We start from the raw sequence: 15,052 nt of genomic DNA on the forward strand, positions 1-15,052 counted from the left end.
GATTAGAAAAGCCAGACAGGGATTAGTGTACTCGGCTAGTTCTAACACCAGCTTTGCAAATAGAGGCCAAGGGCGTATTTCGACATCAGGCTACAGAAAAAGCAGAATAGACTTTGTTCGCCGTGCTGCCTGAGTGATGGCAACACAAAATGGCGGCGGGCCACAAAATGGCGGGTCGATTCGAACGTGATCGAAAATCGAAGTTCCTCAACTCAAACAAGTCAGATACCAATGATGATTTAATTAAATGTGGCCACGTATTCAGGGAGGCTAAAGAAAGTTGAGGTTGGTTTGAAATGCTGAAAATATGCACATTTTTCGAATTTCCTATTACAGATCATTTGTCAAATGTGGATTACACAATTTTCCATACATTTTTGCACGCTCGCTCATGCAGAAAAGGTCTTGACAAAGAGACATTTTCTGCTTGAACCAGTCTCCTGCTGGTATCTTATGTAACCTTTACTACTCGAATCGCATGGTTGTGTGAAAAAAGCCACACAATATACCTGTAAACCATTTTTTTCACTAAAGGTTTGCTTTAACAACATTCTTATGGAATTTTGTGACCATTTTCCGAATAAAATTCTACAATTACATCTCTTACATATCATCTCAGTTCTTGACCTATTACACCTGAGCTTCCTACAAGCTTCATGAAATACATATAAGGTACCTTGCAAAAAATCATAAATTCGCTGGTTCAAAAGAAGCCTCAAATAAAATGTCTCAGATTGAATTAAATTTTTTCAAGAGGAAATTCTCTCTCTGGGGCTCATTACGGTGGCAAAGGACCGCCACCTCCAGCCATGCGGTGCCGGTCCTTCCGCCATCGGAGCTCGATTTTCCCACCACCGAATTAGGATGACGGTGGGAATCCCAATCTGTCTGTCACGGACGGAAAGACCGTCCACCACTGGTCGCCAGAAGCAATCAGTCTGATTCCTTGGTGGATGGACAAGGGGGCATAAAATGGTGGCGGTGCCGAGCAGGCTTATGATGGTGGAGTTTGCAGGCCTTTCCATGGCGGCAATGCCACCATGTAAAGGCTGGTGGAGAATTGTTTCGTGGGCCGTTGGGGGCCCACCTAGTGTTGGGGGAGGTGTGGGTGCACTGGTGGGGTACCCATGGTACCCCCCCAACATTTCACTGCAGCAAGTGGCAGGCACAGTGTGGTGCCTGTCACGTTGTGCAGTGAAATGCACAACATGGCTTTTTCGCTTTGCGGTGGGTGCTGCTGTAAGCAGCATCCGCAGCAATGTTAAAAAGCAAAATGCGACTCCCATGGTGACGGTCACATCCTAATTTGGAATGCAGGACCGCCGCATGTATTGCAGACGGTCCCAGTTAACCACAGGATGGTGGACGGACTCATGTCCGTCCGCCATCCTAATGAGCCCCTCTGTCTTTAACGAAAAATTAATTAATTTTCTTGTATGCATTACCCACCCAGATCAACTTACACCATATTTTCCTTTTTTCAAGAGGTGCATCGAAATATTTCCATCCACAGACATGATTGCCAGTCACTCAAGGCATATTTGTCAAAATTATCAAATTTCTTTTTTAAGGGAATCTCCGATTTAGCCCACTATTTGTCACACTGATCAACTGCCACTATATACAATGTTTAGCATACCCCGTTTTCACATCACTGCATTAGTCAATGCCTTTTTGTCAAGCACTCTCTCACCATTTTTATACAAAACACATCAATAAAAATATACAGATCTGGCTTAGAATCCTAGCAGAAATTGCTGAGTCAGTATTAACATCTTTCCATAACAGTGTGAATCAGAGGGCTGGTCCCTGGACCTGGCTGATTAAGACTCACCCTTTACACACTTCTTCCATGAATAATAAAAGCAAAGCTTTCCAGCATCCTTTGGACCACTTATGAGCAACATCATGTGGCGAGTCGCTACTGTTTACACAGAGAGATGAACGTGCACACGCTTATAAATATATGCTGCCTGTTGCAATACGTCTCTTCATTCTGGCTGTTCAAACCGAGTATTGCGCTCGACCTTTGCTGTTCAGTGAGCCCACCCAGCTTGTCACTGCTAATGCTGGAACGCAGGTGAGGCCAGAGAGCGCTGACGTTTAAGACTGTGCACAATTCAAAAACACGTTTGTTTTGTTGTTGTTGCAAAAAGTCAAAAATACATTCTATAACATTTTCTCAAACAAAAAACACATATCAATAACAAAGTGACCACTTGTCTAGACACGAAAAGTCTATAAAAATCAATGGATGTAACAAATGATTACAGGGGGTCGTAGAAACGTAAATAAACATTATCGATAACATTTATTGTGAGTGCAAATGGACACATCTGACAGGGAAGAAGGAGCGCTAACACCATTAGATTATTGCTTTGCCAATAAATGTGACTTTCCGACAAAGAGAGATTGATAATAGCTGCACCAACCAGTGTTACCTAAGATGCAAAAAATCGGATTGGAAAATATATGACTTTTAGGGAGAACTGAGACAGAATTGTCACACAAATGTTTTGATCATACTACCTTTTTTTTTTGTGCATATTTATATAGCGTGATCTCGACCCGAAGGTATTGGAGCGCTTTACATGAGCACCGTATTTACATTACACATTCAGGCACGGGGAGATTAAGTGATTTGCCCAGAATCACAGGATGTGGATGCGACCTCGAGGCTCGAACCCTGGTTTTCTGCACCAAAGTCGGCAGTTTAAGCAGAGGGACCACACCCTCACCCTCTCCCTGAGGATAGTTACAATATTGTCGCCCTTCTTCTTTTGGACAGTATAGTGAAAGTTGCACATGGATTTAATTTTCTGTGAATTATCCTTATAAAACTACCAAAATACTGATAGGTGTGAAAAAAGCTTACCATAATTACCCTTTTCACCTCACCCATTCTTCAGGGTCATCCCCAAACTTTTAACTTTCACTCTTCTTTTTTCTGAACCACTTTTTGTTAACTTTTAGGTCTCTATGCACTTTACCATTGCTAAGCAGTGCTAAAGTGCGTGTGCGCTCTCCCTAAAACATGGTAGAATCAGCTAACAACTAGCTGGCCTATTAATTTACATGTAAGTCCCTAGAAAAGTGGTACTACTTGGCCCTGGGCCAGTAAATTAAATGCTACGAGTGGGTCAGTGCAGCACTGATTGTGCCACCTACTTAATTAGCTTTTCAAAACATTTTCTCAGGCATGCCATTACAGCCTGTGTGTGTAGTTTTCTACTGCCATTTCGAAATGCTAAAATAATCCTTTTGCCAGTCCCTAATCTTACTTTTTAATACATATTGGTCTCCCCAAGAGTAGGCCCTAAACAGACCAGAGGGCAGGGTGCATTGTATTTAAAATTTGGACATGTATTGGTAGTGAAAAACTCTTAAATTAATTTTTCACTACAGCAAAGCCTACCTCTTTCTTTGGATAATAATGGTGTTACCTAAATACAATTAATAAGCTGTAACTTCCAATTGGGAGCAGGTAGACAAGTCGAGTTTGGCATCTAAAGAATTGTAATCAATAGTCCTCTTTAATGGTAGAGTTGGATTTTTAAATTACAATTCTGAAAAAGCCACTTTTAGAAAGTTGACTTTTTTTCCCTTAACCATTTGGTGTCTACAGCCTGATACTGGGTCACATAACAAGGTGTAGCTGGAAGTTGTTCTTTGTGTATTGCTCCGAGAGATTGAGACAAAGAAAGCTGTTGACAGGATGGGCCACTCTGAGTTAACAAGGGGGAGGAGCTATCACCTACCACACTTGCACATCACAACAGCTCTGCCTGAGCATTCTCACAAAGGGTTTGCCACTAGTCTATTGTGACCCCAGACATGCTGGGGCCAGGACATGGAGGAAAGGGATGCCTGACACCTCAGGGGGGTACAAACTTCCTGGACGTCAGAGTGGGCATCAGTCCCTAACTCTCAAGTGGATCAAGAAGAAGAACTGTTGTGCTTCTGAAAGATCAGCCTCTCTGCTGGGCAGCTGTTCTGAAGGATTGCTGCCATGCTGTGCTGGCCTGCTGCCCTCTTGCCTGGGTGAGAAGGACTGGACCTGCATCTGTTGAACCCAGTCCAGAGTGACTCCAAGGGCTAGTTGGCTGGCCTCCTGATCTGAAGTCTCTGGGACAGAAGGCTCCCACAACTTTGAACCCCGCACCTGGAATCTGCCATCTGTGAGTCATACCCAGCCAAGTGGTGGCACCCCAATCCTGCACCCTTGGAAGTGAGACTGAAGTACTGTGCTAGCCCACCTGCATTAAAATGTACTCTATTTTTCTAAATTGATGTGGGACTTGTGTTGTGTGGTGTTCTCACTTTATTACCGTTTTGAAGCTCTGCATAAACACTTTGCATATTGTCTCTAAGTTAAGCCTGACTGCTCTGTGCCAAGGAACCAAAGGATTGAGCACAGGTAGAAGTAGTAGTAGTAAACACATATATTAGGTCATTTTTTACCATACACCATCACACATAAAACCACATATAGAATACATATTCCATTACAATATAATACATTACAATCTCATCATCTATAAAAACAGATAATAAAAATACGGTAAAAATACATAAAAATCAGTTAAAACTGTACACAGCTGCATTAACTACTCTCCATTAAGTGCAAATACATAACAGGACCAGTCATTGTGAACAAGGATTTCAGCCATTCTAAATGATTTCATGCTCATATGGCACCTATTTATGTGACACTAAAGTAATTTTGAGCATTGTTAATAAATTTGCACCTTATACGCCAGGCCTGTAATAGGTACCTGGATATCGAAAATAACACCCACTCAGTATTTTTGGATTGTATTATGTGCATTACCTCTGTATATCGCATTAGGGATAATCGCTGACTCACTGAACGATCCAGTTGGTCCTAGGTTTTATGAAGAGGGAGCAGAAGAATAGACAGTGTTCCACGGTTTCAGTGGAAAACAAGCATGCAGGGGCGATATACTATTTGCCTGCCACTTATTACTGAGCTCATACACTGGAAGAATTTCGTACCTGAGTTTCAGGCAAAGCGGTCTAGCTCAACCTGATCCAAAAATTGTTAAAGAGATGGAAAACATTTCACATCAATGAACTGCTCTGATAAGGTGCCATGCGTCATTGAAAGTAACCATTTCGTCTGGACAAAAGCCCTATATGTATCCTTCAGATGCAAAACCATCCCTGTGCTAAGGTGTTTGGGTTTATACCACACATTTTGCAAGCCAAGGTCATACAACAAGGTTTTAATGTGTTAAAACCAAGGTATTTACCAATAATTTATCCATCTCTTTAACTTCAGTCACAGCTTGTTTCACTGGGATCTGGGACTTACCCAACTAAAAGATTTCCCCAATATAATATAACTAAGGTTTCAGAGCTTCAATATTTCTCAGCCCTAGATGGAGTTGCATGAGGGTAAGTGGGGCACTTGTAGGTAAGGCCAGCATTGATCGCATGAATCTATTCCCTACTAGCTCAAGAGCCGTGGTTTTGGCATGGCCCCAAAATTCAGGCCCATACAAGGCTGTGCCCAATCCCTCGGCACAATAAATATCTAGATATAGGACGAAAATTTGACTTATTAGCTCTCTCCTAGTTGCAGACATAACATACTGCAAGAACATTTGGCTTTTCAGACTTTGAGGAGCCCATGATAAGTTACTTGACAATCTTACACCCAGATCCACCCAGATCCCAGTCATACTTTCCTCTTAAAAGTCTTATGTGGCCCAAAACACTATAAACTTGTTTTTGATTACATTAATGTCTAAGCCTTACCTGGAGCATGCCTCTGAGAATTTGTCTAGGATACTCTGCAATCCCATAGTTCTTTATGAGATTAACAAGTATCGCCGGCCAACAAGAGGTCCGGGATTCGCTCATTAGCTAACTTTGGACCATCCCCATTACAGCCAAATAAGGTATTCATTAAGCCATTTATGTAGAATGTGAATGGGGTGGGGCCAGGATGCAGTCCTGCCTCATCCCCCTCATTATAGGTATACGATTTGTTAACTTGTCCTCGTTACTCCATCTTACTTGAGCAACATTCCCGCTATGTAATCGTATTAGAGAGGACAAGAGATCTGATGGCATCCCCATTTCTTTCAGTGTGCACCGTAGCTTCCCACTGGGGATCAATTCAAAAGCTGGCTTTAGATCCACGAAAACCATGTACAGGTGTCCTTTACTGAAAACAACAGTTTACCATAATATCAATAGAAACCAAAGTACTTGGTCTGGGGTACTCATGGATGCCCGAAATCCAGCTTGTAAATTAAAAAATATTTGCTTGTCATCCATCCATGATTTAATTTTTCCCAATAGTTGTTTACAAAGCATTTTTTGTGCATTATCAATCAGGCTTCTGGGCCGATAATTAGGGGGATGGCACGTATCCCCTTTTTAAAAATGTGGATTATTTCTGCTCCCCTCCAGGTTTTACGTATCTCTGCCCCTTTAGATATAGCATTCAACACTGCATTTCGTAAATATCTCCACACAACTGGTCCTGCACAATACAAATCCCCTGGAATCCTGTCTAGGCCCGGGGCTTTGCCCTTTTCTTATTGAATTAATAGCTGCTAGTGTTTCTGCCATAGTAAATGTAACTATGGGGAACGTTTCCTCAGTATTATAATCAGGCATCCCTGCCTTCATAGCACTCTTACTTTTGGCTATCTCTTCAGTGGAATATATGCTGGCAAAGTGCTGTTGTGAACTATGGGTTCAATATGGAAGCCATTCTCGCTTACAATGAGCACAGGTTAATTTGGGGTTTGCTTGGGCCTCAAAGTGACAAAGAATGTGGTTCATGCTTGAGTATAGTTTAACCCCTTTCAACCAGTAACCCAATAAATTACAAGCTGCTTTAGTTGCACTAACTACACCCTATAAATGATATCCCTGTGCTTAAATTGTCATTCAAAAAGAGAGCCAATCAAGCCAAGCCTGGCACAATAACTTTCTCACCCCACAGTCGATATAGAATAAAGCAGAAAGCTTGCATGCATTTGTCTCAGGAACTACCAATAAAAAAATGGAGTGTCTTCAATGATGAAATTAATGATGTAAAGAGTACACCCTTATTATTTCTCCCACTGTCTCTGCTCAATTCTGTGATTCAAATTTATTCCCTTATTTAGTAAATAAAAGAACATTTTACTTGGAGAAAAATCCAAATGTGGGTTGGGGTTTGACTTGGTATAAAGATTATTCTTTTTGAAATCTTTAAGTCTCCATTAACATCAATGGCAAATAAATGAACTTTTATTTGAATTAACTGAACATACTGAAGCTAACTAAAAGGAGTGTTTTATCATTTTCTGCTGCTAATCTTATGGAACGTTCACTTATGTTACGTTAGAGGTCATTCCTGAGTTAGTTGGTCCTAGTCTTCACTGAGACTGAGAATACACTTAGTTGTATATTCAATTAGTAGCTCTTCAACCATTGTGACTCTCAGCATTCATCTTTCTGCACAACTAGTAATGATGACCATTACAGCAAAAAGAGCGACAGTCCTACGATATGGTGTCCGAATTCTTCACCTGTTGAGATCCCTAAATATGATGAAGAAAAAAATATGAATTTCCATTATGAATGGACTAGTAAAATGTGTTCATGCTTTGCCAAGCAACTCCAGTTTTAGATGCCTTACCACTGGTGCACAGGGCGAGGTGTAATGGTTCCTGTGCAAGGCTGGGAGCCACAGGTTGCGCAAGTGGAACAGAGCAAGCAGCTGAATACAACGAGGACCAACCTCTTCACTGACCATTTCCTGACTTTCATAGAAGATGTTGCCTAATGGTCAGAGCGGTCGACCGTAAAAACTGGGGAACCAGGTTCGAGTCTTGACAGGGACATTCAAAATTATGTGGTTGTGGGCAAATCACTTAGGGCCTTATTATAAGTTTGGCGGTGCGGGAGTGAGACTGACCCCTGCTCCCGCACCGTCAAACCCATGTTTGAACCACCCGCCAGATTAGGAGTTTCTTCCTGTCTGGCGGGCTGTTCTTTGGCGTTCCCAGGGTGGTGCCTATGAAATAGGCGCCATAATGAAAACGTCAAAGGCAGTACAATGCTGTGCAGGTACTGGTGTGCATGCACACAGGGAGACACATGTTGTGTCCCCTGTGTGCATCCACATGGCGTGAGGCACCAGGAGACTCTGTAAGCCCCCCTTTATATTACAGCCTCAATACCGCTGCATCACTGCCAGGCATCTCTTATCCCTGGTTGTGAGACCGGTCGGAAGATCGCCACTGCAACGCCCCCATTGAGTACATAGAAACACAGGTTGAGAGGAACAAATAATACAAGCTGCAAAAGTAACAACAAATATATAATCATTGCAATCAGTAGCCATAGAAACGTAATCAAGAAGCTCATAAAGTGTAGCATTCAGTTTACCAACTTTGTTTAAAAATGGGAAACAACAGAAGATGCAAGATGAAAGAATAGAAAGATAACCATTTAAAACAAATTTAAGATCAGTAACATAACAGGTAAGGAGGCAGTATCCCAATCTGAATGACCACAGCAAAAACACAAAAGACATTCATTTCATCAATATGACTAAACAGCAGGTGGACCAATAGAATCAATTAATTTACTAAGCTCTATAACAGAATGGCATAACAAGACTAAGACTTATACTGAAAGACATCCATATTAGATGGAGAAAGAGTATGGAGATTATCTTTTAACTTGGAAGGATCGACAAAAGATTGAGTAATTCTATCGTGAGTGTTCTTGTATATGCATTGACTTAATTTGGCATGCCTTATGTTGAACCATCCTAATATAGGTTTCAACGCAAGAAATTATTTTCTTCTAGCATTTGCGGCATTGGCTAAATGCTGGGAAATATAGATGTTGTGTCAGAGCATGACAATTTCTACTTATCCTTGGCATTGTTAAGAACACATAGTAGATTAGTCCACTACAGTAATCTTATAATTTTATGAGGTTTAGAATGAGAAGAGGATTTCTTTCTGAGGTGATGCACACCCTTGTACATTAAGAGAAGCTGATTTCAGAATACTGAATAACTGGAGAATAAAGTTGCTTAAGAAAACTAGACATTTTTTCAGCCTCATTCCTTTCAGGCGTGCCACAGAGGCAAGGATTATGGAACTGTTTCTGTTTTCAAGGTCCACAATTTGCATTTGAAGCATGTGTATCTCTCACTCTATCTCAGTGATTTTACACAAGGGTGCCAAAATGAAGGAAAATGGTATGTGCCATACAAAGAAGATAGGAGCATGCGTGACAATTCACTTAGGAAATGATGCAAAACAAAAAATATATGGGAGCGGCCACAGAAATGTTTTGAAAATCATGCCCTTTTGTGCAGCAACATCTCACAGGGCACTAGAAGAGGAAGTAAAGTCTCTGAGTTCAGGAGCCGAATAATAAAAGACTCTCCGTCACCCAACAGAGCTCAGAAATTGCCAACCATCTTGTTTTCCTCATGGCCATGCCCCACCAAAACATAGCTGGATGAATGAAGTGTGTTCCAAATTTCATGCAGATTTATGAAACACCTTCAAACTTATAAGCAAACCAAAAAGGATTTTTCAATGAAAGTGCATCTGAAACACAGGTAACACAGTTGCTGTTTCTCACACAGTTAGGTGTGTGCATGCATGTGTGTGTGTGTGCCTGTGCACATACTTGCACATGTGCTTGATGTTCAAGGATACCCTTTTTCCTGAATCATTATTTCTATTGCAGACCTATGTACCATTTTCCAAAATTATATTAACTTGGTGACAACATGAATAATGTGATTCAGCAGAAAAAAGCTCTCAGGTCATATCATGATAAGCTGCTCTGGCTCAGCTCAGAGAATCTGTTCTTATGTGCCTACAGTGTGCAAAGTGAACTAATTTAACCTGATATTAGTCACAGTTATTGTTATTTTATACAGCACAGCTCAGAAAAAGAAAGAAGCAATTTTTGTACACTGCTTCCAATTTGTGGTGTCTAAAAATCAAATTATAACTCAAAAAACATTGCGTTAAACCAATTAACTTTTCACACTGCAGGTGCATAAAAACAGGTGCTCTGCTCTGTGCTGATCCAGCAGAGCTCATCACAATATTGCCCCTGATTAGAAGTCTACATGATATCAATGTATAAGAAATAAAAGTATTTATTTTATTTTAATATATTTTATTGTATTTTAATTTATTATGGTATTTCTAGGCGTCTGGCCTACTTTTACGAGAAAATCAATTTTGTTAGACTAATTTTGAGCAATAAGTTTGATTATTACTCCAGTTCTACCACATACGTTTTTTTTTAATTCTTAAAACACATGGTATCTCTAATCTCTAAATATAAACACAAATCTGCAACAATGTTTCTTTGATGTTATAATGATAAGAAGCAGTCATAAAAATGGTATTAGTCTAGTTCCTGACAGTAGCTTTCAATCCAAGGCAGCAACTGCTGTCTGTAGAATCGGATGAGCTCAAGTCCCAAACAGCTTCATATTCTGTAACACGCAGCTCCATATGGAATCCCCACACCTATTCCTTCTTTATTAATGATGGGGAGAGGAGTTGGCCTAACGGTTAGGGCGCTCGACCTCGGACCTGGGGGAACTGGGTTCGAGTCTCGGTAACGACGCTAAAACATCCTGTGATTCTGGGCAAATAACTTAATCTCCCCATGCCTAACAAAAAAAATGTATGTGTGTCCTCATGTAACGTAACTGGTGCTATGTAAAGCGTTCTGATACCTGATTGGATTCGGGTCAAGTTTGCGCTATATAAAACTCTGCAAAAAAAAAAAATGATGTAATAACACAACAAAACTGGTGTAAAACAAACTGGAACCCTAACCCAGATAAACATAATAGCAAATCAAAATTAAAAAATACACTAGCATTTACAATGGAACAATAACTTTGGTAGACAACAAATAAATATAATAACAACATGATTTCACCGTACAACATATTTTTTAAGATTCTCAGGCCACAATGCTGTTCTTGTTAATGTTAGCAAATGTTCAGACATGCTCCTGTTCCAGGAGAACCACATGCATTCTTCCCATACTTCTCATGTGTGGCATACAACAACATGCTTCCACCTGAAACATCACTGTAATAATCATGATCCAACCTGGTAAGCACAACTGACATTTTATCAGGAGGAATCACTGAAATTCTTCTTTCATTCCACACCTTTTCCCCCTTCGACCACTACAACATAATCTTTAACTTCAACAACTCTCACTGGTGCAGAAAACTTCAAACAGCCTTTTGCTGATTTGAACTAAATCCTTAATTCTCACTCAGTCTCTTTCACATTCAAACTCCTACCTTCAATACAGTAGGCTTTTAAACTGTCTAATAATACTTTCCACACATCTAGCAGCTTATCAATACATCACAATTCACCAGCTTACAATTCCTCAAACCTGTTAAAGTCAGTACCAGCTACTCTTCCCCTCATGATGGCAAAAGCTGATACACAATTGGTACTGTGTGACGTGGTTCTGAAAGTGCATAACAGGTCTTTCAAAATAGGTATCCAACTCCTAATATTCACCAAAGCTAGTGGCAACTGATCTTTCAAAGAACTGTTGAACGTCTCAACAAATCCATTACTACTGAGGTGAAAGGAAGAAGATTTAGTGTGCCGAATCCCAAACAGATTTAGAAACTCCTTCATTTTTACTGATACCAAATGGGCAGCAGCGGCTGGTCCATGAGGGCTGAGGAGCCATGCCCCCTCACCTTTTGCCCCTCATGAACAGTGTCTGTCAGGCTGAGCAAAGGTTGGCCTGACAGACACTATTAATTTTCAGGTCAGGCTGTCAGGAGCTAGACATGAGCTAAATGGGCATGCTACTGGCTGCCTGAGCTGAAATTTTCTGGGCTGAGGAAGTCACAGCTCATGTGGGCATGACCTTCTCAGCTCTGCAAACAACCTCGAGGCCCTCCCCCCCGTGATGAGGGGAAATGTCACTTATTGCCTCACACCTGGGCGGTTCAGTTTTACGCCCTGAAGCACCCAGGGCCACGTGCCAATCAGTGACACTTTGTCACAGAGTGGGGTCGGGGTCAGCAGTCTCACTGACCCCATCCAATTCTTTGATGACACAGGGACTACTGCCTTCCCTTAAGGTCAGCCACTGAGGGAAGACAGCAGTTCCAAGCCTCCTGGGACCTCCCAAGCAGAGCTGCAGGTAAGTTTGATTTTTTAAATTAATTTGTGGTGCATGCGTGCATGTATGTATGTTTAGTAATTAGTGTTGCCAATGGATGTGTGTGCGTGTGTGAATGCATGGTTGTGAGTGTGTGTGTGTGCATGTGTGTTCCGTACACCCCCTCCCTCCTATAATTACCGGCCACCACTGCAAATGGGCACCATGTAAGTTAATAATTCCTCAGGATACTGTTCCCTTGTAAAAACCTCTAGTAGGAAATCAATAACTGTGCAAGTAGAGGCATTCACAACTATTTTGACTTTGGGCCATTTCGACATATAATCAATCAATACCAAGGCAAATTCGGGAGTGATATCTAAAACACTGAAAGCATCCGAAACATCCAAAGCATTGTACCACAGCATGCTAGGAGACTCCAGAGGTATAATGGGAGAAGAAGCAGTTTCCTGAGTCGTATAGCTAATAACACACACTTTGTAGTCCCTCACAAAACGTTCTGCTGCTTTGTCTGAACCTAACCACCAAAAATATTTTCTTATTTTACTCTTCAGAGCCCTTATACCACCCTGACCATTGTGTGCAGGACAAAGTACTTTTTCATTCATACGAGTAGGCACCACCAGTAAGCCACAATGTCTCAAAATTCCATTCACTAGCAATAATTTATCAGCACCCTTTATAAATAGTATTAAATCATCCTTTAAGTTTTCCACATTAGGCTAGTCTAGATTCACAAACTCTTTAACTTTACATGATGTTTCATCACTGTCAGTAGCTTGTAACCATTCAATATGACATAATGCTCCATTCAGCACTTCACCAGCCAAACAATCAGCAGTAAAGTTCTTTGTTCCAGATACATGCTCCAGTCCATATTGAAATTCCTGCCAACGATATTACCATTTAGCAATTCTGGAAGTGATATCTCCACCACCACGAGTGCATAACAAATCCACCAGTGGTTTGTGATCGGTTTGTAATGTTAATGTATTACCCCACAAAAAGTACTTAAAGTACTCCACGCCCCATCATATAGCTAAATCTTCTTTTCGGTAGTAGAGTGAGTATAACCACGCAAGGCCCTTGAAGTGAATGCAATTATTTTTTCTTTCCATTAGTATGTTTTTCCAGTAGCACAGTTCCCAAACCAGCATTGTTGGTGTCTGTGCAGTACCCAAATCAGCATTGCTGGTGTCTGTCATCTCTATACTAACATCACTTGTGTTGAATGGTTTGGCAGATACAATATTTTTTTTATTTGATCAAAAATGCTCGCACATTCATCAGATCACATGTACTTGACATTCTTCTTCAGTAATCCATGAAGGACAGCTATTTTATTTGCAAACTGTAGAACAAGTTAACATTATATTCAATTAGACTGAAAAGGGATCTTAGAGTGATCTTTGCCTGATGGTAATGGTGTATGTTTAAAAGCCTTCAATTTTTTTAATTTTGGCTGAATGACACTAGCGGATGCATTATGACCTAGATTATCAACCCCTGACTGAGCAAATTTAATTTGCATTTAACATTCTTTACTGTCATTCCACATTTCTTCAGAATTTGCAACACTTTCCATAACCTGGAAATATGTTTGCTCATATTCTTGACAAATATTCTTATGTCATCCTGAAAACATGGCACCCCGCCCACTCCTTTAAAGGAAACACTCATCCTTCTCTGGTCCACAGATAATGAAGAAGTCAGTTCAAATGGAATCTGAACATAGCAAAAAGCATCCTCTGGTGTCACAGATGAGGTGAGGTTTTTAGAGTCCTGGTATAGCTGTATTAGGTGGTCTGGATAAGACATATCTAATGACATAAAAATAGCAGCATCTTTTAAGGTCTCCAACTATCATTAATACTCGGTAGAGGCTGGTGGTCTCTACCAATAATATTGTTGTTATGATTATGAAGATCTACACACAATCGTAATTATTTATCAGCTTTCTGTGCCAACACTACAGGTGACAACCACTCAGAATGTTCAATAAGTTTGATTATAAGTAAGCAACACAGCCTATCCAATTATGCTCTTAATTCTTGTTTTAAGCAGAGTTACCTAATGTGGTTTATGTACCACTGGCACTATATTGCTTTTGAAAATATTTCAGTGCTGGAAACCCTATAGTTCTCTAGATGGTCACAAAACATTTTTTGGGATATCTACCAGTCCATCCTACCCCAATATCACATGTTCCACTATAGCAGTAGACATACTCATAGCAAGTAACTTATCTTTAGTTATTACCAAATCAGGATGATTAGAAACAAGAATTATATAATGCTCTCCCTGATGAATATATACTTTTACTTCGCATGTGTTACATCGCATGCCTTTACAACTCAGTTGTTACAACAACTGTGTTGTTACAACACAAACTATTACATCACAAGTCAATTCAACGACTTGCTGTAGGGGGCAAGATGGATTTAGGAATGGTATAATTTACTATTCCTACTCCAGTTTGTGCGACAGCAGGGAAGGTGTTGGATTCTAAACTCTTCACCAGTGCGCCCCCTACAGCAAGCCATTGAAGCGACTTGCGATGCAATGGTTCATGTTGTAATGACCGCTTTTGTAAAGGCATGTGATGTAACGCATGCGTTGTTATGGCTGTTTCCCCTCCCTGATCATCCCACCCCATCAAATGTGAACCACTAATTGCCACAAAAACTTTCCCTTGGATACAATTGATTTGCAATTCATGTTTGGCCTAATACTTTCCTATGACTTCAACTTTCTTTCCTCTGTATACAAATAATTTGACACTCTTCTAATTTCACACAATCACATTTTTCTAATTTGAATCCACTTATCAAGGTAAATGGTGAATCAGAGTCTGCCATAATTTTGA

This window comes from Triturus cristatus, chromosome 7 (assembly GCF_964204655.1).
Source record: "Triturus cristatus chromosome 7, aTriCri1.1, whole genome shotgun sequence".
NCBI lineage: Eukaryota > Metazoa > Chordata > Amphibia > Caudata > Salamandridae > Triturus > Triturus cristatus.